The following is a 25,644-nucleotide window of genomic DNA, read 5'->3' as shown; positions in this document are numbered from 1 at the left end:
CTCCTCATATGAATCAAGATCAATCACATTTGCATTAGATACCTTAGTGTCACCTTGTGACATGAAGCAATGTGGTGATGTAGATGGAGAGCTTGTAGTAGCATTATCATCATGGCTTGAGCATGAACCATCATTACCATCAAGTGTGCATGGGGTAGCATCTTCACTTGCAACACTTGTGGCATTATCATTAACCTTGTCAAGTGAACTTGTAGTGGATTGATCATCATCATTCTCACTTGACAATGAGGTGGAGCAATCTTCCACAATCACCAAATTGTGGTTATGCTCAACACACTCATGTGCCTCCTCCTTGGGCTCATCATCATCATCGGAGACCGTCCCATACTTCTCATTGAGATAACTCCAAATCTCATGGGCGGTCTTCATGTTCATGATCTTTCCAAATATGCAATCATACAAAGATCTATACATGATGTTAGTAGCATGAATGTCAAGATCTAGGCATTTCTCTTGTGCTTGAGTTAGATTATCTTCATCCAACACATGAGAAAAGCCTACATCTACCATCCACCACATTTGAGGGCAAATAAACTTAAAATTGCATATCATCCAATTTTTCCATCATGTAAAGTGTGTGCCATCAAAAATGTGTGGACAATCAACATCTAGCCCATAAGCCGCCATCCTCTCGGGTCGGTGAAGACCACAAATGAGAGACCGGGCTTTGATACCAATTGAAGGGTCGAGATGGCGGACTAGAGGGGGGGGGTGAATAGTCTTTTCTAAAATTAATCGCGTCGGCTAACCGATATAAATGCGGAATAAAAACAATCGGTCTAGCCAAGACTACACCCCTCTATATATGTTTCCTAGCACCTTGCAAAGATACTAATTATGCAACTAAGGTGCCGGGCTAGCTAGAGCTCTCCTAAACAATTCTAGGAGCAAGGTCACACAAACCTATGCCACTAGTACTTTAAGCAACAAGGGAGCTCCTACACATGCTAGTAAGCAAAAGCACAAAGCCAACTAAGCTCACTAGCAAAGCTCAATAACAAGGCAACCAATGCCTAATTAGAGAGCACAAATACTTAGCTACACAAACTAAGCAATGTGACTAACAAGGTTACTAAAACCAAATTAGCCACTCAAGGGAGCTACTTCTATGCTACACAAGCTAGAAGGTAACTAGTGAGCTACACAAGCTAACTAATTACAAGAGCAGCTACACAAGCACAATGTATGTGAAAGTAATTACAAGCTTGTGTAAGGGGGTTGCAAACCAACGGGAAGAACAAAGTTGACACGATGATTTTTCTCCCGAGGTTCACGTGTTTGCCAACACGCTAGTCCCCGTTGAGACAAGCTTCAAGGTTGCCGCCGGTCCTCTTGCTAGTGGTGACTCGCAAGTCACACTCTCCCACGTGGAGTGCTTACCACAAGCTCTAGCACTTGACCCGGCTGGACCACTTGTCGCCCTTCGCGTCTCGCTTTACTAGAGTTGCTCTTCGCGGCTCCCGCGGGGCGAGCACAAGTACCCCTCACAAGCTCTTCTCCGGAGCTCCGCACAATCTTCTTGCGGGCTTCGACGGAGACCACCACCAAGCCGTCTAGGAGGTGGCAACCTCCAAGAGTAACAAGCACCACCGGCTTGCAACACGATCACCTAGTGCCACTCGATGCAACCTCACGATGCAATCGCACTAGAATCGCTCTCTCACACTATCGGATGAACACTATCATGTATGTGTGAGATGGAGGGCTCCCAAGCACTACTACACAAGCCACCAAGGCTCTAGTGTGCTCCACTACCGGCCCAAGGCCGGCCATGGCCTCTATTTATAACCCCATGGGCAAATAGAGCCGTTACCCCTTCACTGGGCAAAACTCGGGCCGACCGGACGCTCCGGTCCGATCGACCGGACGCTGGACCTCAGCGTCCGGTCACACGATACTCGCCATGTGTCCCCTGCGTTCAACGGTCATCTTCCGATCCCAACGGTCATCTGCCGACCGGACGCAGCACTTCAACTGACCGGACGCTGGACCCTCAGCGTCCGGTCGTTTCCAGTAAGCTCCCGAGCATGACCGGACGCATCCGGTCAACTCGACCGGACACAGCCCAGCGTCCGGTGCTTAACCCTAAGCACTGTGCCGACCGACAGCCTGACCGGACGCACCACTTCAGCGTCCGGTCGTTTCGGACTCAGCGTCCGGTCACTGTTAAACAGTGAGACCGAATTCCTTTCTCCTCTATCTTCTTCACCCTTGGTCCAATGTGCTAACCACCAAGAGTTTGCATCCGGCATAATAGAAAATAGGCATTCCATTTTCTCGAAAGCGCCGAATCCCGCCGGCGGGAGGGAGAGAGGGACCCAAAACCCATCTCACCCCTGCAAACACCACCTCCTTTGTAAATGTGCCAACACCACCAAGTGTACACCATCATGTGTATGTGTGTTAGCATTTTCACAATCATTTCCCAAAGGATGTTAGCCACTCAACTTGCCACGCCACTCGATCCTAGCGACAATGCAAAGTTAGATCACTCGAGTGACACTAGATGACCGATATGCAAACAAGTTTGCCCCTCTTGATAGTACGGCCATCTATCCTAAACCCGGTCATAAACTTCTCTACACACCTATGACCGGTGAAATGAAATGCCCTAGGTTATACCTTTGCCTTGCGCATTCCATTCCATCTCCTCCAATGTCGATGCAACACATGCACCAACATGATCAACAATGATATGATCCACTTCATATCATCACATGATCATATTGGTTCATCGATCTTGACTCTCCTTGCTCTTCACCGTTGCCATCATCCATCGGCGCCAAGTCTTGCTCAAGCTTCACCGCCACGCGGTCCATCACTCCAAAGCCTTCGACTTGCCCTTCACGCTTGCAACCGGTCCATCAAGCCAAGTCATGTCTTGATCTTCTCCACCTTGATCACATGACTCAATGTCATGTCTCATGTGCAATAAGCTCCTTCATCATCACATGTGTGAGCTTTGCAACATCTCCAAGCCATTTTCACCTTCATGGCATATGTTGCTCACACACATGTACCTGTGGACTAATCACCTATGTATCTCACATAAACACAATTAGTCCACCTAGGTTGTCACTCAATCACCAAAACCAACAAGGACCTTTCACCGGGTCGCTCGGGGGCTCCATAAGGGTACAATATTAAAATATTACCTCTCTTTTTTACTATCGCACGATAAAGCAACTGTGTCCCCAAACAGAAACACATTCCATTTCCTATGTTTACCTTACGTAACTCTGTTCTTACTCCCAACCAAATGCACCCCGCCTTTTCCTATGGTTACGAACAGCTGAGCCTCGCAGGCCACGCCCCGGGCTCACAAGGTCGCAGCCTACGGAACAAACGGGCAGGTACGAGAAAAAAGGATAAAAAACAAAAATTATGCTAAGATAAACACAGGGAACGAATATTGTGGTTCTGTCACAAGGACAACACTAATGTGTTCATTAAATAAACTGTTCACACAAGGGCTAACCCATGATTGACAAGCGCAGGTACCGGTCGAACGTTTCCAACTGGAGCTCTGCAAACCCCGTCACTCCAGTCGTGCAAGCACCACCACACGAAATCTCTGCCGAGAGACCAACCGGCCCCTTGAGTCGATCGAATCGCTCAGTGTCCACACCTGAGATATAGGTAGGAAGCAAAGGGGCACCCCATGCGGGCCACACCGACTCCGTCTCGAATGACGAGCACGGGTCCCGATCAAACATTTCTGACTGAAGCTCTCCGAACTCCGTCTCTTAGGTCATCAAAGTGAGCATGTGTTCATTAATACTAAAATATTCACACGAGGGCTAACCCACGATTGACGAGCGCAGGTCCTGGATGGACGTTTTTGACCAGAGCTCTTCTAACCCCATCACTCCAGTCGTCAAGGTAAAACACTATCAAAAGCCCCTCTATTTCATTACAAATCATTCATACATCCATACGTGCATCCATCTCATACGCCTAAACCCCCCGGACGGTTAGGGCATGAACCGCCCGGGGGATCAGGAACTAAGCATCGCAAGTGTAGCAAAATGCACCAGAACGCTCCGTGTTGCGCCACAAAGCGGTGGCTTGCCTCATTCGATATGAGCAACCGAAATAGAGCCAGGGGAGAAAACCGTAGATGAGCACCGTGCGGCCTTCGCCCGGTCTGGCAAACTAGGTCATCTCAACCTTCTCGTTCGATCCTGAACCTCTCGCCAAGCCCACAGAATCTCCATCGAGGGGAGGCCATTAGGCCACCTAGGTCGGTCTTTGGAACAACCTAGGCATCTGCCGGGCTGCAGGTAAAGGAGTAGTGGAATGCCATAAGAGGGCTATGCCGACCCCGTCACAAACGATGGACCCGGATTCTGCTCGATCACACCCGTTAGCGAGCTCACCGAGCTAGTCTTCGAGCCTGAGCGATCAGGACAGGCGACGAAACTCAGCCCCTCCGGTTGTGAGGAACTAGATGGGGTAGCGCAAAACGACTCACACCAACCCCTGTGAAGGCCCGACAGGGCTTGGGGGCTCAAATGCCAAGGGACCGCGACTCCGAACTCGCGTCGACTGGATCGGCGACATCCGGCTACGGCTCTTGGGACCACGACTCCGAACTCGCATCGACTGGATCGGCAACATCTGGCTACGGCTCTTGGGACCGCAACTCCTAAACTCGCATCGATGGGATAGGTGACATCCCGCTACGGCTCTTGGGACCGTGACTCCTAAACTCGCGTCGACAGGATCGGCGACATCCGGCTACGGCTCCTGGGACCGTGACTCCTAAACTCGCGTAATGGCTTCCTAAACTAACTAAACTAACTCTCTCGATCCACGGCGTGCGCCGACGCCTGGGTCCATTCGCAAACTCCGCCTCACCCGATCCCGCGGCACGCATCGACGCCAAAAGATCAGTGAGCTCTGACACAACCGAATCGAGCTATCTCCACCCACGACGCACACCGACGCTAGGGTCCGTTCATGACTCTGACTCACCCGATCCCACGGCACGCAACGACACCATGGTTAAACAAAATTCCATCTCAAACTAAAAAACACACACGCCTGCTGAGACAACACCCCTAGCCGGTTCGGCCCGGACCACCTGGGGCTCGGGGGCTACACCCGCGGGTGCGCTCGCGCGTACCCACCGACAAAACAGAAAACATCCCCCGCTAACAAACTTAGAAGCACCCCCCAGCCGGTTCGGCACGAACCGCCCGGGAGCTCAGGGGCTACACCCGCGGGTGCGCTCACGCGCACCCACTGGCAAGACAAAAAATCCCCCAAACGATTCTACCCGAATCGCCCGGGGGCTCGGGGGCTCCTGTCGGGTTCATAAACTCGGGGTCCCTCGAGGACCGGCTTCCACGCCAGGGCTCGGCCCAGAAGGAGGGCCTTTTCTTCTTCTAGATCGGCCCAAGAGTCTAAACTCAACAAACTGGAGCACTCGCTTTAGGCCCTGGCCGCCTTCGGCCCATCTTTCCGACCGGAGCACTAGCTCAGGCTCAGGCCAACTCCAGACGACCTCTCCGATCAGAGCGCTAGCGTCAGGCCCCGGCTGCCTTCGCACGGCCTCCACTCGAAAAGCCTGACCCGAGGACCGCCTCTGACTCCAACCCCGTGTCTCCGACCGAGGTTCATAGAAAACCCTACCCATCGCTATTCTCCGACTGGCACGCCAGAATCGACTGGGGCCATCCGACCGGGGACGCCCGCTCGGAAAGAACCAGGAGGCGTACGAAGGAAGGCAAGACAAGGTTCGCAAGTCAAACCACGGCACCAGGGACCATACCCTACGAAGCAGCACTTTACAACCATCCTGCCACAAACAGTATTGTAGGCGCCGACATTTACCTCTACAATATTGTAGGCTCGGTCAAAACACTCGTACGATAAGACCCCCCATGTGCCTCTGGGCATCAACAATATTGTGGGCGTCGGAATTCACCGTACCCGGTAAACGTGGTACAGCCATGCCTCCAGTCGGCGAGACAGCATTTTTGCAGGTACCGACGTCCTCCAGTCTTGAAGAAAGCAGCTCAACCTCCCACGCGTACATGACATTCTGCAGTGACATCAACAGTATTGCGGGTGCCCACCATTATCCCATCCCCGTCGGCGTGGGCAACAAGGCTTAGGAACGTCTGTACTCTCTCTCCCTTTTACTTGTAAAGCCATCCCCTTCTTCTATAAAAGGGGATGTGCTCCCTCCAAACACAGGCAGTTAACCCAAGTCGACTTCTTCAAGCTCAGACTCACTAGATCAACATCAATACCTTACAACCATAAGACCACTAAGTTCTGACCGCAACCCTTCCTATCGGAGCCAACCGAACCTCTTGTACACCCCCATCTCTCTCTCTCGTTTGTACCCCACTACAGACTTCGAGCGCCTAGGCTTAGGAATAAAATCACCGATCGACCCTGACTAGACGTAGGGAACGTTGCCCGAACCAATATAAATCCTATGTCATTGAGCGTTAGGCCACATCCGATCACAACGTACAGCAAAACTACAAATATTTACTAGTTGGTCACAATTCACCGTACCAGGTAAACGTGGTACAGCCATGCCTCTAGTCGGCGAGACAGCATTTTTGTAGGTACCAACGTCCTCCAGTCTTGAAGAAAGCAGCTCAACCTCCCACGTGTACCTGACATTCTACAGCGACATCAACAGTATTGCGGGCGCCCACCATTGTCCCATCCCCGTCGGCGTGGGAAACAAGGCTTAGGAACGTCCGTACTCTCTCTCCCTTTTACTTGTAAAGCCATCCCCTTCTTCTATAAAAGGAGATGTGCTCTCTCCAAACACAGGCAGTTAACCCAAGTCGACTTCTTCAAGCTTAGACTCACTAGATCAACATCAACACCTTACAACCGCAAGACCACCAAGTTTCGACCGCAACCCTTCCGGTCGGAGCCAACCGAACCTCTTGTACACCCCCATCTCTCTCTCGTTTGTACCCCCACTACAGACTTCGAGCGACTAGGCTCAAGAATAAAGTCACCGACCGACCTCGACTGGACGTAGGGCACGTTGTCCGAACCAGTATAAATCCTGTGTCATTGAGCGTTAGGCCACATCCGATCACAACGTACAGCAAAACTACAAATATTTACTAGTTAGTCACTTTCTGCACCGACACAACTTATATTTCCTTTCTATGTATATGCATTTGATCTTGTAAGACTCAGAGCGAAATAAGGTGTGGGTGTGGACACCTCTTTCACTTATATTCAGCTTAAGAGAATCTTCTCTAATATAATACTCCCTCCGTCCGCAAATGAATGCAATTCTAGCACTGTGCAATGTTTTAGTATGTCAAGTTTGACCAATTATATATAAAAAAAATATAAATAGTCATGACATAAAATTAGTATCATTAGATTTGTTATGAGATATATTTTCATAATATATTTATTTGGTGTCAAAAATATTAATATTTTTATCTATATATTCGCTCAAACTTTGGACACGAAAACAAAAAATGAACTAGAATTGCATTCTTAACCGGACAGAGGTAGTATCTCTTGTTGGATCCCTGCGCAAATAGCCCATCTATGAAGCGACAGCAAGAAACAGTCCATGGCTGTGACTTGTTACATACTATTATGGTCTCTGGTTTTAACAGTTGTATTGGCTTGAAGCTTTTGCAGCAGAAGATGACAGGTGAATGTTTTTATTTGGCAAATGCAATAACATCAATGTATTTCCAGTCTCATGGCAGCAACCGATTAATAATTTGTGGATGGATGATTGTTGTTACAAATGCATCGAAGAAACATGTTTGTCCCCTGAAATTGATTATTATAGGTATAAACTTTGTCTCGTGGAAAGGGGCAGATGCAGACAATGTCGACGGCGAGTTACTGACATTAGTATAGTATAGAATCATGCCTGTAATTTTCTTCACAAGCAGGTCATAAAGAGAAGGCTCCACTAAAAAAAATAGGCCCATGGCTAAGAATCGCCGGAGTAAATATACATAGACCGGTGGTTTTCTTAAGAAAACTGTGAGTGTAAAGCTTGTATTTACATTGGCGGTAAAATAAAGCCAGCCGCCTCTAAGAATCTTGTATATATTAGCGGTTGTCTTAAGAAACTACCGGTGCCTACGTTTTATACTGGCGGTTTAAATAGTGTGCCGTATGTAAAAATCAGTCTATAAACACCCTTCTTCCTCTCCCGACCAGAACTGTACAGACCGAGGCACCTTTCCATTGGTGGTGAACTTGGAGGTGAGGTTTTGGTCTTCATTTCTTTGTACAAGGTCGCTCAAGAAGGTTAGTTAATGCCTCTCATATTTCTTTTTGCATGATCCTTGTCGATTTGAGGCAAAATTAGGTCTAGGATTTCATGGTTGTGTTTCGAGAGAGAAAGAGATAAGACGAATGACCTTTGCTATTCTATCTAACAAAGTAATTGTCCCAAAAATTTCAGATTAGTTGGATCATTATGTTTCTTCCATTATATGCATATCTCATCAATCATCAATTTCATAATTTATGCATCCTTGTAAATGCATAAAAAATAATGGTGAATAGTGTTATCTAGATATAGATTGTGAATTTGTTCGTTGAAATAGATTATTTAGTTATTCATACAGATACTTTAAATTATTGGTTAGTGATTATAATGTTTGTTGAAATTATTAAAATAAGTAAGAGATCGACATGCATATTTATAGAAAACAGTAATTGTTTAATTTTATGAAATTATTGCTAAATGTTCTGAAATAACACTCGGTAAGTAAGATATTGATTTTTATGTTTATTCAGATAATGAAAATAATTTTATACCTATATATTTAATTACAAATTATGGTTATAATTTTTGTACAGCTCAAGATAAAAAGGTCATGGATGTACAACTTACCAAAATTAGATCCATCATACTGGTTGAAGATTCATAGGTTCATTGATGCCGCTAAAAGACATGCATGCAGAGAGAACAAGAAGCACATATTTTGTCCATGCATAGACCACAAAAATATTGATGTATTTGACGACATAGAAGAGATTATTTCTCATTTGGTTTGTTGAGTTTTTTTACTGTTCGGTGCAGAAGAACCAATTGCTAGTTTGTGTTTTGCGTTGCGTTCCTTTGTCAATGCTCAATGGGCAGAATCCTCCAATTTTGAACTGCGAATGTGAATCGGGTTTGCACCCCTTCTCCTTTTTTTTTGGCTTGTGCACTCCAGAATCAGCACGTTATGTTTTTGGCAGATATGTTTCTACCCCCGTTCGGCGTTGGAGGTTGGCGGCGCCTTGTGTTTCTTGTTATGTTCTCCCTTCCACCTGTGCAGGTACTTGCCCAGTTGCCCATGAACGTTTTATTTGATAGTATAAATTGAGTATATTGTACAGTGAAAGAACTTTTCTATAGCACTCCTGCACACATCACTTGGCCGTGGGTCAACGAAAGAGGCCCTACTTAGGTTAAAGGAGTGATATCGGAATTTGGAGTGATCTTTCGAAAAAGATATTGGAATTTTGAGTATGGAAGGAATAATGTTGTGATTTGTAAAAGAAAATAGTATGTGCCTAGATACAGGCCCTGTTCGTTTTGCTGAAAAGTCATAGGTGAAAGTACTGTTCGCTGATTTGTTATGAGAGAAAAACGTTATTCGTTCGCTAAAATAATAGATCGTGTTTCATGGGGTGTCACGTGTGGTATCACATGGAAGTGTTCGGATAGTAATAATAAAACAAATTACACAAGTCCTCAGTAATCCACGAGATAAATTTATTAAGCTTAATTAATCTGCCATTAGCATATATTTACTGTAGCAACACATTATTAGATCATGGACTAATTAGGCTTAAAAATTTATCTCATAAAGTAGTCACAATCTGTATAATTAGTTTTTTAGTTTATATTTAATATTTTATGTGTATAAATATATGATATGACATAGACTAAACTTTAGGGGGACGTCTCGGGAATGCTAGCCAGGTCGCCAGCCACTTGGGCCTAGCTTCAAGCTTGCACGCAGAAAGACGGTCAGCGATGGCCGATGGGAGACGACCTGGGCCAGACGGGTGGTCGGTCAGCCGATCAGGCACATGGCCTTTAGGGTTTGTTTGGTTCTAAGCCTGGGCTCCAATTGCCTGGATGGATAGCTGCTTGGTCCTTGCCTGTGTACCATTTGGTTGCAGCCCTGGAACCTTGCCTGCTCCAGGCAACAGATTCGCCTGGGTCGAGCACACTTGCCTGGGCTAACGGAAGTACGTGTGGCCTGTTAATCGCTTGGTTTCATCGTCTTTTTTTTTTCTTAATCAAGGCATGGTTTTGCGGACTCGACAAACTTGCAAAACAATTATTTCCTTCAATCTCTCGTGCTCCCTCTAATTAATATAGAAAAAATAATTATTGTAAGGAAAAGACTAATACAAATAGTTATCTTGATACAAATAATATTACGTATGTTTTAAAGATGGTATTATATCTTTATTAGTCTATCCAGACATAGGCTTCCAACCAAACAGATCTTCTTTAGACTTGCCTGGTCAAGCAAAAATCATCAATTTTTCAGGCAACACTTTTTACCATCTTCAAACATGCCCTTAGTCCCTCACTGCCGCTGCCTGCCGTCTTCAAGCGAGCGCTCCAGCCGGGAGCCGGCTGATCCCGCTCAGTCGGGGCCCAGCCGCTGTACCGGGACGCGGGAGCGCTGCTATCCGGCGAGGGGCCGGCCCCGGCGGAGGCCTGACGATCACGATGGTGCGCTCGGCGAGCAGATTTCCATGACAAAATTTTGTGCAGTCACCTGCAACCACAGGCTGGCGCTCCGTCCGCGCTGACTGTGGCAGCGCTGGGTCTGCAGACAGCAGCGGAGCTCAATTACGCGAGGGCCTCGTACCCGATCGACCGCTTTTTCGCTCTGACGACGCCGTCGCGCACGTCACTGATGCCGGACTAGAGATGACAGCCGCAGCCATGCCATGCCGAGTTGCCGACCCCAAGCGCCCGAGAGCCATCGAACCGTCGATAGGTCCGGGATTGCCTTGGTTTTTCGGCCGAAGCGCAATATCGCCACCGCTCCCGGACATGAGTCACGGCGCTGCCGCGGTGCCGCCCGCCCGGCAGTGACCGACCGCAGACTGTGGCGGCAGGCCGGCACTCGCGAGTCGCGACGGCAGCGGCTCGTGGGGTGGGCGGCGACTGTTTCTGCGTCAGCGGTGCCTGTCCGATTGCTGGTGTGATGGGACTGACTACCACGTGGACTGTGGAGACACAGGAGCCTTTGGTCCGGCCGTCCGGGTGTCTTTGAAAAGGAAACCAAAGTTTTCACGGGCGTCATACTTATAAGCCGTATTTTTCAGTATTTTTTTCACGCAGCGAATTAGTATCTTCGGCCATGACTTATCAGCGAATAGAGCATCCTGGTTCGATGCCAAGAAAACCACGTGGCATTGTCATGGCGGAGCTGAAGATAGGAATCTGGTCGGTGACAGTGTTGGCCCGCTGGCCGTGCCGTGGGCACATGTATCAGCTACTACGGCAGATGTGACGTTACGCCCGATAAACCTGTTCCTCGCCAAAGATGGGGCTAGCTGTTCAATGGTGTAGCAAATGTGTGCCCTTGATTTGCTAGTTGGCTACGTACTCGAATGGATTGTATGTACTGTACGTGGAATGTCTTTTGGTTTTAGTTGTTGCTATCATTCTACCCCATCACTAAGGACATGCAGGTACGGTGGTTGGTCTCTTTGCCATCACTCATCAGTCATCACATGGTTGCCCGAATGCCCGTTGAGGAGGGGAAATTTCGATGCCACTGCAGCTTTGCAATTCTTGCTAGTAAAAAGGGAAATCACTAAGAACAAGACTAATAATATAGCCAGCTGTTAACTTACAGTCAATTCATCAGCCCACTCGTATAACAGTTAGTCGGCTTAGAGTCTACTTATCTGGCTCACAGAACTTCTTGGTTCAAGCTACGTTTCTCTTCTCTTTCCTCCACGTCAACATACAACCCACTTACAGTCTCGTGTTATACTTCTCTAATAGAAGCTTCAAGTACTATCAGATGGCCAGCTACTTGTCTTACTATCACCACACCGCGTGATCCAAGTACAGAAATAAACCTGGCCCTATGTCATGTTCGGCAGGCCTAAAAAATAAGTCAGAATACTGTTCCGGTTGATTATCGCGAGGAAAAAATACTATTCTATCTAAAACACTGTTCATGTGAACAGTACTTTCGTGAGTGGGCTGGCCAGCCAGCCGGTGAGTGGCCGGACTCACCACTCTCCACAGTGAGCACCAACGCTTTTCCATGGATTAATGGTTCCCATCAAGGATTGAGGACCATGAACTTCAGTCAAGTTTATCTGCACCCGCACGTCTCCCACCCTGGCGCCGCACAAACGTGCATGACCCTGCCACGGCCGGTCAAGGTGGTCGCGTTGATCGGGCCCTCTGCCCAGAACAGTTGGAACCAGAGAATGAGCGACGCGAGATGCAGAGATCAATTAATGATTAATCTATCCGCCAACATCAATCAATGATACTCCTATTAAATAAAACACATGCACGACGAGACGACAGGTACGGCATGCCGTGGACGCACCGCGCACGCACACAGCCCAGCCCACGCACGGGCACGCAACGCAAGCGGGGACCGGCGAGGCCTATCCGCCTAGTATGTCGCGCTCCGGTCCGGCCGACGGGAGACTGGCGCATGTGAGCGACGTGCGCGCGGGCGGCCACCCCTCATCAGGTGTGCGCGAGGCGGGGGCGCGCGCGGTCGCTCGGCCGGGTCAACCGACGGCAGCGCGGACCCCCCGCGGGCCGCGGCTAGTGCCCACCCCGCCCCGCCCCGCCCGCGCAGGCGTCGCCTCGCCTGGCGCGCAAAAGCGATCGCCCGGCGTCGTTCTTGCCGTGGAGTGTGGACTTGGGAAGTGGGAACAGCGCCGGGGCAGGTGATCGAGTTGGGTTGGTGCCTGTTTAGTTCCTAAAATTTTGCAAAATTTTTTAAGATTTTCCGTCACATCGAATCTTTGACGCATGTATGAAGCATTAAATATAAATAAAAAATAAAATTAATTACACAGTTTAGACGAAATTCACGAGACGAATCTTTTAAGCCTAATTAGATTATGATTGGACATTAATTGCCAAATAACAATGAAAGTACTATAGTACCATTTCAAAAAAAAAATCACCAACGGGGCCTTGGGTCAGTTTGGCGGCGGCAGCTGGGATCAGGGACGCTACGTTTGGCGGGCGGTGAGTTGAGGCCTTGTTTTTGGAAAAAAAAAATTGTGTGGACTCTGGGCTCATTCCGTGGAGGATGAGCCTCCTCCCCATATGCACGACGCGTGGCGGCGCTTCTAATCAGACGAGCAGCGTTCACTCGAACCCTCGGCTCGTAATTAGAGGTCGTCGGCTCCCTTGGCTCTACGGTCCACTGCAGCTCCTCGGTTCTACACATATGAGTGCGGCTCCCTCGGCTCAGATGCGGAGCAGGATGTCGCGGCGGCGGCGGCGGGGCTCGCAGCCGCATCGCACAGCAGCAGGTGATCCAAATCGGCCAGGAGGAGACGCGCCCACGCCCACCTAGATGCCCGCCGCGAAGGCCGCACGCAGCTCTGCGGCGGCAGCGGCGCCGATAGCAGCGGGTCCGCGGCCGTGCAGGACAGCTGCAGGTTGTCTAACGCAGTCAAGAACAAGCGCGCCCACCTGGGCACCGCTGCTGCCGCATCCTCGTCCTGCTAATGAAGCTAAAGCATTTGTTTGACTTGCTGCAGGTTGCAGGGTGCAGAGTGCCGGCTGCAAGGAACATTGAAGAATAGGCACCATCCTGCATTGTATCTTGCATTGTGCGAATGGGAATGAGAACCTCCCTACCAGAGCAGCGAGGCAACCAGAAAATAGGATGGTGGACAAGATAATTTTTTCTTGTATTGGCATCTGAAGATGTCCAGCTCCAAAAGATAGGACTTGTGTCTTGTGCCTGACAGTAACTAGGATGGTTGCCAAAGATGTAAACATAGATAGTACATGAGAACTTCTTCCTGGCAAAGTAAATTGTATAGACATGTTACTAAAATGTAGAGCTTGAGTCAATTATGTAAGGCTGAACAGGTTCTTCTTCAGAGCAAAGGAAATAGTCCGAAGTCCGAACATGTTTCATTTCATAAGGTCCCATGACAGTAAAAGAGTACAGTTACATATTTTTATGATTTTCCACTCCATCAAAATGCAACTTCCTAACACCAGTTTGCACTGCGGCTTCTTGATCAACTCCAATTAAGAGACTTGTGTATCCTCCTGGTATAAATGGAGCAGCCATTCCAGAAGGATCTGCAATTGAATTGAAGTGTGGCATGTACGGAGCTGCCGTAGTTGAAGATGGCCCAGGATTAAAATCCTGTTTCACAGCATAAGAAAGTGTTCACAAATAATGCTTGTAAGTGAATAAATTGTGAAAATAGCTATTGTCTTACAGTCATTTGTATTGGAGCAGCAGGTTCATCTCTAGTTTCTACATCATTGTTTAGATCTTCACCTACAATCAAATATATAATATAATAGAAGATGAAAAATAAATTGTAGACATAAGCATAACATAGTGGGCAGGTTCACTGCCTTTCTTCTGAGCACCCTTCTTCTTCTTCTTCCCTGTCTTCTTTTCAACAGCATTTTTGAAACGTGTATTCTTTGGACCTTTTACTACTTGTGGAATTTTAAATGATATTACGCCATTTAATGGTTCTTGGACACTTTCATTTGGAATTAGAGTAACCTCGTTGGATTTTTCATGCATCTCGCTTAGATAAGTATCTGCCTCCAAGTTCAAGCTATGTAAGGCTTTCTGCAATTTATCAAGAAGTGGCTTTGACGGCGAACACTTCAAAGCAAGAGATGTGGCCTGCCGAGATATAAGTGCTGCCTGTGTTTTCAAATCTTCCGTCTCAGTTTCTTTTTTGTCGATATAAAATCCACTTTTTGCATATTTTGTCCATCTAGGCGGTATATATTGCGATGGCAAATTGTATACTCCATTTGTATCGAAGACTCTAAGAGCATTCTTGCACAGTATACCTGCAAGATGTAGTTCCTAATCTAGACAACTTATATTACAGGTTCCAATGTAAAAATTGAAATGTAATAGTATACGTACCTATGGATTCAAACATTCGGCAAGAGCATGTAATGGTGGAATCTTCGGTGTTAAATACTACTGTTGCTCCACGCTCAGATTGCATATACTTAACAAAGAATGTAAAGTTTGTCCCCACAGCTTCCACCAAATCACATGTCAATGTAAACTGTTTTTTAAATTCTTTCTCAAACTCTGAATACATTCTCCTTGTATATAATTCAGCTGCAGTATTCAACATAGGTAGATTTGGAATGTAGGTAACTAGGTTCTTTTGGCATGACTTAAAATCTGGAGAAAATTTTGTATTTGGCCCTAAAAATAATGCTCCTTTCTTATTTGACATCGAAACTGAAAATCTTTCCTATATGTCCTGAACTCGAGTTTTTCTTTCATATTTGACACTTCCGTCAGTTTGGATGGTTAACGGTGTCAAGTCCTATGCGAAAAGTCCATTTTACCCCTAGAATTTTTTACTAGTCCTGGTATTCCATGGTTAATATTGCTATCTTTTATGGCATTCCATGGTTAATATTGCTATCTTTTATGAATGTAGCAATATTAACCATGGAATGCCAGGACTAGTAAAAAACTCTAGGGGTAAAACGGACTTTTCACATAGGACTTAACACCATTAACCACCCAAACTGACGGAAGTGCCAAAAAAGAAAGAAAAACTCGAGTTCAGGACATATAGGAAAGATTTTCAGTTTCGATGTCAAATAAGAAATGAGCATTATTTTTAGGGCCAAATACAAAATTTTCTCTAAAATCTGCATCCAACTCATTTTCACACAGACTAATTGCAACCTTCTCACATTCTACAAGGAGTTCCGAAAGTCCGAGTTTCCTACAAAATCTTTTTTTAACACATTATTCATACCTTCACTCCTTTGGGTCGAGTTCATGTCTGTTGTAAAAGAGTCACAGTATACAGCAGCCCACTTTGCCCTCAAAGCATATAGGTTTGCCATCCATGAGTTATTCTCAAGGTTGTATTTAGCCAGCAATTCATGTCATTTCTCTATGAAGTAAGCCTCTGATCTGTCTTCGTACACATATTTTTTGAAATCTGGTAGGAACTTGTTATCTGACTCATGAATGACTAAGATGTTTACCAACATTTAAGCAAATGTGCCACAAACAAAGACGGTGGCTTGTATTTGGGAATACATAAGCAATTGAGCCTGCCATAGCCGCGTCTTGATCAGTGAAAATTGTGCTTGGGTGCTTTCCTGACATTGCTGTTAGGAAGGTTTCGAAAAGCCAAACAAATGATTCAATAGTTTCATTAAATAGAAGCGCACACCCAGAAATTATTGTCTGCTTGTGATGGTTGGTGCCAAGAATTGGAGCAAAAGGCATTTCAAACTTATTAGTTTTAAATATCATGTCAAGTGACACAGCATCACCAAAGTATTTGTAATCCATGCTAGACTGACCATCTGCCCAGAAGAAATTTGCAATATGACCATCCTCCTTGTCTACCTGAATCGCATAAAAAATATAGGATCTTGTAGCTGTTTATTTCTCAGGTATTCGGATAGTGTTTGTGCATCATTGGCTTCTAAGTACTGTCTGCGTTTGCGATCAATCTCATTATTGCAATCCATCTTGGACATAGGCATTTTGTCTTTCCCTCCATAAAACTCCTTCATGAATTCATACACTTGGGCTGGCTTCATTCCGGCTTCCCGTATCTGCCTAATTAACTTCCTGTCTGCCTCTATAACCTGTCGTTGGGACCTCAGTTTGTGTGACTTATTTGGACTAGCCAGATAATGGTTGTGCTCTTCTACGACCTTTTGCACTGTCCAAATCCCTTCCCTACTGATGCTAAACTGAACATGAGCATCACAACCCGTCCTTGTGACGTCCTTATGTGACAACTCATTTTCTCTATGTCCCTGGTTACTGCAAACTATATGTTTCTGACATAAAGTACCATCTTGGCGGTGCTTTGTCTTGCTCTTTCTAATACTGAACCCAACCTTACCGGCATAGGTATTGTACATCTCATAAGCCTTTTTCTTTGATGGAAAAGTCATTCCAACTTCAGAAGTGATCAAAATTTTCATAGCTTTATCAACCACCTCCTGTACATATCGATTGTCTCTTAAAGTTGTACCATAACAAAACAAAATATCATATATCCTGTCAAGTTTGTTACTTATATTTTACCTCAGCATGTACTTCATTCTCCGTTGATCCAGACATGTTAACATTGCCATGCACACTGCCATCAATACTGTTGATGGCCTCTACTCCCATGGTAACTGACACAGTGTTCTATGAAAATATGTGCACTATATTCATGACCAAACAACAACATAGATGAATAGGCGATATCATCTAAACGAATAAACAACCTGTGTTAGCTGATCTTCGTCATCTCCACGAGTACCACCGACGCCATCATTTGGTAATGCGCATGAAGCCTCCATCACAGAAGATGTTGCCATTAAGTCGACAGTTGTGATGTCTTCTTGGTCTCCAACGCCGGCCATAGAGGTTGATTGATTCATCGAAGTGCTGCTGTAGCGGCGTGCAACTACCTGCACCTAGCAGCGGCGTGTGTGACTGCGTGCATAGTGGCGGCGTGTGCGTGCAACTGCCAGGATGTAGTGGTAGCGTGTGCAACTACGTGCACGGCGGCGGTGGCGTGCAACTGCATGCAAGACCTATTAGAGAAGTTTAGATCGTATCTGTAGAAGCCAAGCCGATAGGAGCCAGCCGGCCTTGGATGCGTGTACGAACTATCGAGGGAGCCGAGTGAACGCTGCTCGTCTGATTAGAAACGCAACCACGCATCGTGCATCTGGGGAGGGGGCTCATCCTCCACGGAATGAGCCCAGAGTCCACACAATTTTTTTCCAAAATCTTGGGTGTCACATGGGGGTGTCGTATGGGGTGTTCAGATACTAATAAAAAAATAAATTACCGAATCCATCAGTAATCCACGAGATAAATTTATTAAGCCTAATTAATCCGTCATTAGCACATGTGTTACCGTAGCACCACATTGTCAAATCATGGACTAATTAGGCTTAAAAGATTCATCTCGTAAATTAGCCGCAAATTGTAAAATTAGTTATTTTTTTAGTCTATATTTAATACTCGATGCATGTGTCCAAATATTCGATGGGATGAAGAGTAAATGTGGCAGAACCGCCTAATCTAATGCCTCCGAAGAGTACTTGTCTTCCATTAGACACTAAGTACTCAAGAGAGGACACTAAACTACGCAGTTTCGTCGAGCACACCCTAAGAGAGAACTCGAAAATCCATATTTTTTCATCAGGATCATAAATGAGAGAATAAAGCTTACAATATTCTTAAGTCATTTCTTACATCACTTTATTACAGTACATAATATTACCTCAATTGATTATAACAACAGAATATAACAATGTTATCAGAGTTACAGAGGAAACAAAGATTAATTTAATGACATGGTGGAGTAGTGGATATTTATATTCGAGAGATGTTAGCAGATTTTACATCTTTTCTTATAAAAACATTTAGAGAGGGTTATAAATACACACTACGGTCGTAGTGTGAAAGGAATCCTCTCTGAGCCCACCAGGAGGTTTCCACACAAGAGTCAGCTCTATGTATCCTCCAATCACCTGCAACAGGGGGAATAAAACCCTGAGTACTCGATTGTACTCAGCAAGACTTACCCGACAGAAGGAAAATAAAAGACTCCAAGGATATGCAAGGCTTATTTGACTTGTGGGTTATTGCATCTGTGAAAGCATTACTAAATGTGCGTCCTTATATTAAATTTTATTAGCAGTCATCATTAGTACATTAATTATCCATTCTATGTAAGCTCCTATGCTACTTTCAAGCAGGTGATGAGCAATCAAAATCATTTTATCATCTTTCATATTCCAATTCTTACTACGATGCTAGACCATAACCAAGTTGGTACCATCTCACAGAAACGATGATTCACGAACCAATGTATCCCAGCTAGGTACCCCAAAACACACGCCCCATTTGTACCCCTAGCACAAATAAGACCAACCCATTCCACTCCTGTCATGGGGTCTGGGTCCCCGTCCAAACTTGGACTCTAAGCCCCAACACTTGAGACCCGGTCTCAATATGGTGCTTAGACCTCCACCTTTCCCCGCCTCCAATCAGTCGGTCCAGAAAGAGCCGTTAACCGCGATAAGAGCGTAACGAGCCTTCCCGCTCCCATAAGCAAGTATATGCTCAGGATAATAAGTCTGTGACCTGACTAGCATCCACAGCAACGGACGGTCCTCAATCGACACAGGCGGAACAAGTGCAATTCGAGCCTCGCTCGAATGCCTAACCAAGTCTAAATCCAAAGTACCATTCCACCCGGTCTCCAATTATCATTCATATATATTCCATATGACAGTAATATAATAACAACAATAATATCTTTCATATCTTTCGCAAGTGATAGGTAATCACTCGACTTCTACCGGATCCTATAGCACAGCAATCTACACGATCCTGACATACTAGTAGGACTCATAAGATAATTGGAAGTGGTCTCATTCAACTCCTTAAAACTTAATGCAAGTGGTCTCATTCAATTCCTTAAAACTTAATGCACAAACATAAAATAAAGTGCAGAATAATAGGGGTATGCACCGGGGCTTGCCTGGGTAAGATATAATCAAAAGTTAGCATTTTATCATAGTGACATGATCATCAAGGCACCATCCTTTCCACTACTCCGATCATCACCACGATCTATGGTTGTTCCTATTATGATATACGTGGATACAACGCAGAGACGTAAATAATCAGCGGCAACCAAAACTCTTAGAAATATGATTACGCCTCACAAGCTAACGAGATAGCTCTAATAACTAACATGCTAGGCTACGTATCCATGTTATCGAATAAGGCGTTGTTTCCCAACAAGTGTTTTAGTTCTAAACTCTCGAGGTGTTTCGGCATTTTATTGATTAAATATATATTTTCGAACTAGGGCTCATTTAGCTACCTTAGCAAACTAATTATTATGGAGCTATAAAAATTACAGTGAGCACCTAATAATGTTAGAAATTTGCTGCGAAAGTTTCAGAGCCAACAATATCACCATTTTATCACAAAAATTCCTTCAAGTTTATATCTTAACAATATTAAGCATCTCAAATTAACTAGATCACTTCTGAAAATATTATATGTGAACAAAATATACTAGCAGATAGATCATGATTTTAGAAACTTAACAAAATTGGTTTCACAATTTTCGGTTAACTACACAATTTTATATTGAATTTACAAGTTTACCTTAGAAACTAAATTAGAAAATACTTAGAAAATGAAAATGGCCGGTGGCAACCATTCGGCCCAGCAGCCCGGTGGCCCAGCGCGAGGCACGGTCCACGCGCGAGACGGCCCACGGCGGGGAGCCCGTGCTGGCACTTTCGCAAATGAGCCATCGGACTTTTCCCGAACCACGACTAGGTCCTAATACTATTTCTCCCTTTCTCTGGCGAATTCACTTAACCCCCTGGATTTTTCCAAATTTCCCCGCGTGCACCCCCGGCCACCCCGTGCACGGCGGCGTGGCGAGCGGCAGCACTGGGCGTCCATGCCGGCCACCAGGGGCCTGCGCGGACCCATTTAGCGGGTCGGTCACCATCTACGGCTAAACACGCTAAGATGGGTGGCGGCTAGGGGCTCAGAGACGCACTAGCGCGAGCTGCAGCGGCGAGTGGCTATCCGCGGCGGTGGCGCGCCTGTTTCGATGAACCTACGTATGCTCTACAAACTAGAAGTGGCGCATAAGCATCAGTGGCTCACCGTGGTGCACGCCCCACTAACGTTTGAAGCAGGGGAGCATTGTGGCGGTCTGGCCACATGTGCCCGCACCGCCCGACGGCGCTCCGAGCGCGGCACCGACGCGTCCACACTCCGTCGTCGAGCATCCTAGCCAAAGTAACGCGAGCACCGGATGGAGGGAGTCAAGGTGAGCTCAAGATTACGAGCAATCAAACTGCTACCACTCCTACATGCCTTACCTCCCAACCTACCGATTCGGCGACGCCCACGGTGGGCGGCGAGCAAAACACCAAATTGCCGGTTGGTAGTGATCGGCCAGGCTTGAGGAGAACAGCGTGCCTAGCGGACTACCTATGCCACCCACTGATGCGGGGAATTACGCTGTGAAGCCCGAGTTGGTGATTAGGAAGAGGAAGGAATGGTGGCTCTGTACACGCTGCGGCTGTGGGGAGGTCACATGAGTGAGCCCGAGCGGATTAAGACGAGGTGACCCCGATCGATGGCAGCAGTACGAGCACGTGCGCACAGACGACGAGACCTAGAGGCTTGGCGCGAAGCGCTTGAATTGGAGCGGCTGGACCCGAGCAGGTCGCACCGGCGTCGGCTAGCGGGGGCAAGCGCGGCAGAGGGACATCACCATCGCCCCTGCGACCGAGGTCATTGGCCCAGACGTGGCGGCATTGGCACCTGCCCAGAGCCTCGACGCGGTAGGTGAAACGAGGGGTGAGGCGAGCGCCACGATGGCAAGGTGATGATAGCCGTAGCCTTGTCTCGTCCCCACGCGCGGCTCGGCGACCAGAGGGTGGCGCGCGCGCACAGTGATAGTAGGGCCAGGCCATAGCCAGCCGGGACGGCCAACATGAGGCCAAGGGCGACGCGCGGCACTGACCGGGCACACGAGCTAGCCAGCGGCAACAGCCCGGCCACAGCCTGAGTTCGGCGCCAGCAACGCACGCACGCGTGGTGACCGTGCCCATGGGGCCAGCGGCCTAAACGGTGCCAAGCACGATTTTTAAAGCGAGCCAAAACTACTTAGCGTCTCGATTAAGACTCAACCAATTCCACTAACCTGTAGCTAGTGCTAACAGCTAACTAACGAAACAATGCTTACGACCGGAGGATGGCCCAAGAGAAAGATGGAGAGACGCCAAGATAAGATCGTCGCGCTGAACGCCGGTTCGTGAACCGAGCACCAAATCATGGTTCACAGTGCGTTCTAAGGAGGTTTGGGCAATTTTTACCGGAGCAACGTGACATCCAACACAACTTCGACCTACACCATGCTCAAGTGCTTACTTAGAAGCAACTAACAGTACAAAAATATGAAACTAGTGTTTAAGTATTTTAGTTAGAACTTAAACGTCAAAATAGCATTGTCTACCACTCTTCCGTACTTAGAAAAGTTAAGGATTTTCAGTTGGGACTAAGTAGCCATTAACTCGTTTGTTACAATTTTTAAAAGGCCTAAACCTTATTAAATTCAACCAATAAGCATTTCACACAATAGTCCATACTTCATACTAACCCACATAAGCAAAATATTTAAGTACTCTTTAATTATTTTGCTCAATATAATTCGTCAAAAATGACACTTTAACTACAATTTCGACTTCTTGCTGATTCAACAAAAAGTTCTATTTAAATTTTGGATTCGATTTTTGAGCTCCCAAAACACTAGTTAACAATATTTATTTTTCAAAAGTTAAAGTTGCATTTTCATCTACTAAACTTGTACTTCAATTTTTATTTAAGTACTAAATACAAGTTATGTTTTATTTTTGTTTATAGAAATTGTTTTTCGTACCAACAATTAAAACTACTTATTTTATTCTTCTTCTTGTTATGATTTTCATTAGCACTTTTACGCACTGAGTAAATTAACTTAGATATTTATTTAATTTCTCTCAACCATAAAAGGGAGTCGTATAGGGTTTGTTTATTATTTCACGTGTGTTTTAAATTTTTAAAACACAAAATCTTGTTTGTTTAATTCCTCTCGGTGTTAAGTAAGCTAGTACCACCAGTAAACTTTAGGAGGAGAAACAAGGCCTGAGTTGGCGATGCGGTCAGGACAGACAGCGTGTTTCTGTGGACCTCACGCGCAGTGCAGTGCAGGTCAAAACTCAAAAGTCAGATTCAGGATGCTGCATTGCTGCGGCCGGCCTTCTGGGCCTTATTTAGGTCCGACGTGTTCTGCCACCTTCTTGTAACGAAATGCTCAAAACCCTACTCCGTCAAACTCGATCGTCTATTCCCTGCCATGCCTGACTATACATGTATAAAAAATGTATAAGGTCCTTGTTTACTGCTAAGAGAAAAGGGTTATTATATGCTTTCCGCAGTTTCATTCCATTGAATTGAACACCTTCTTATATAGTCAAGCCAATAGTCAGTCAGTCATCGGCTCATCGCGCGTGGTCCCATTCAGCGACGTTGGATTCATCGACCTCGACCGCTCCTCCTCCACGTTCTAGAACGACGATGACAAAGGCAATTAGGGCTTGTTTAGTTGGGTGAAGTTTGAGATTTTGGTTATTGTAGCATTTTCGTTTTTATTTGGCAATTAGTATTCAATCATGGACTAATTAGGCTCAAAACGTGTCTCGCGATTTCTAATTAAACTGTGCAATTAATTTTTTTTCGTCTACATTTAATGCTCTATGCACGTATCGCAAGATTCGATGTAATAGCTACTGTAGCACTTTTTAAGAAAAAAATTTTGAACTAAACAAAACCTTAACCCGTGGCGTTCGACGTAGCAGCAGCAGCAGCCAATGCAGTCATAGAAGCAAAAAAGCGAAGACGTGTGTGGACATCATATCGTGGTCCCCGGTAAAACCTTAACGCACTTCGCGCTCTCCTCGATTCGGGACAAGCGCCGCAGCTTCAATCCGGCAGGCCTGCTGCGCTGCTGCTGCAGCACCGTCTTAGTTTAGATGATGAAATTTGGAAATTTAGCTATTGTAGTATTTTTGTTTTTATTTGAGAATTAGTATTTAATTATAAACTAATTAGGCTCAAAACATTCATCTCGCGATTTTCAACCAAACTGTGTAATTAATTTTTTTTCGTCTACATTTAATGCTTCATGCACGTATCGCAAGATTCGATGCGATGATTACTGTAGCACCTTTTGGGAAAAGTTTTTGGAACTCAACAAGGACGAAGATGCCGTTATAAAATCGAATACTACTACGCGAGACTAGGGCTGCGTTTATTTCGCGAATTTTGAGAATTTGGCTACGGTAGCAATTTCGTTTTTATTTGGCAATTATTGTTCGACTAATTAGGCTCAAAACGTTCGTCTCGCAATTTCCAATCAAACGGTGCAATTAGTTTTTTTCGTCTACATTTAATGCTCCATGCACGTATCGCAAGATTTAATGTGATGGCTGCTTAACATTTTTTGGGAAAATTTTTGAAAACTAAACAAGCACTAGTTCGCACGTTTTTGGAAAGTTATACTATCTCTTGATTGATCAGAACCTTGAACCATGCGATTGGACAGTCCAAAACGCACTCGATGGCGCATCGGATCGGATCCCAGTGCAGGGTGGTGTTGTTTTGGCGTCTGGACAAAATCGCGTATCGTAGCAAGAAAGATGGAGATGGAATGGTGCGAATATTTTTATAGGTCTCGATCGAAATGTGCTGCGTGCCTGCCTCGCGAACACGATCTCCTCTTAGCCCTCTTCGCCTCTGCTTTCCGGCTGCGTCCGGTGGGTGGCCTTTCGCCTTTGCTTAGCAGCGCGCAGTTCCGTCCCGCAAAGCCCTCTCAGGCGAAGGTAGCACGCAAAGGCACACCTCAGATGCTTCTATGTTGTACAGAAAGATGAAAGACATAACACTGTTTTTTAACGAGAAAGTTTTAAACTGTTTTGCAAAAAATATAAAAATAAGAGCATTTGAATATTGAACAAGAATAAGCCACTGTGGCAGAACCGTCCGAAATAGCGCACTTACGGAGACGCTCGTCTTCCGCCAGACACTAAGCACTCCGAAAACAAGCTACATCGAGTGGTGTCCGTCGGGCACACCCCGAGAGAGAACCCGAAAGATCCACATTTTTCCCAAGGATCCAATAATAAAAACGAATTACAACACAAGTTCATTTCATACATTAGAGTTTCTTAAAAAGTACATTATTACAATACAAAATACCAGAGTTCGGAATGATAAACAACGGAATTTAAAAATAACATCTAGCGGTGGGGACGAGAATTCCGTTTGAGCCCACCAGAAGGATCCTCCACACAAGGTACTCTTCAAGCATCACCTGCAATAGGGGTAAATAAACCATGAGTACACAATGTACTCGTAAAACTTATCCGACTAATGGGAATACTTTTCCGACTCCAAAGGATATGATAGGTTTTATGGTTTACTGGTTTTCTTTAGCAGAAAGCAATACTAATAGTGAGTCCTTATTGATGCATTATTATCATCAGCCGTATTAAGTTTTCATCTAGTCAATCTATATAAGCACCTGTTCTATTTTCAAGCAAGAGTTGAGCAATCAGTTCTGTTCCTTCTCATTTTCCACTTTTAGTTCTTACTACGGTGCTAAACCGCAGACAAGTTGTACCGGATAGCCCGGCGATTCGCGAATCAATATGCCCAGCTGGGTGTCCTGAAAACACACGCCCCGCTTGTACCCAGGCACAAGCAAGACTAACCCACCACTTTCCTGTCTCGGGTGTCCAGGTCCCCGTTCAAACTTGGACTCCAAGCCTCCACCCCTGAGTCC

At 45.9% G+C, this 25,644-nt stretch overlaps 1 pseudogene; it reads right to left on the bottom strand.

The window, feature by feature from the left end:
- Positions 1-14,183: 14,183 nt before the first annotated feature.
- Positions 14,184-17,626, bottom strand: LOC136536307 (protein FAR1-RELATED SEQUENCE 5-like; annotated as a pseudogene).
- Positions 17,627-25,644: the final 8,018 nt, after the last annotated feature.

Source organism: Miscanthus floridulus, chromosome 2 (genome assembly GCF_019320115.1).
Source record: "Miscanthus floridulus cultivar M001 chromosome 2, ASM1932011v1, whole genome shotgun sequence".
NCBI classification, from domain to species: domain Eukaryota; kingdom Viridiplantae; phylum Streptophyta; class Magnoliopsida; order Poales; family Poaceae; genus Miscanthus; species Miscanthus floridulus.
Note: the sequence above shows the minus strand (reverse complement) of the source record. Positions and strands in the feature narration are given on the sequence as shown.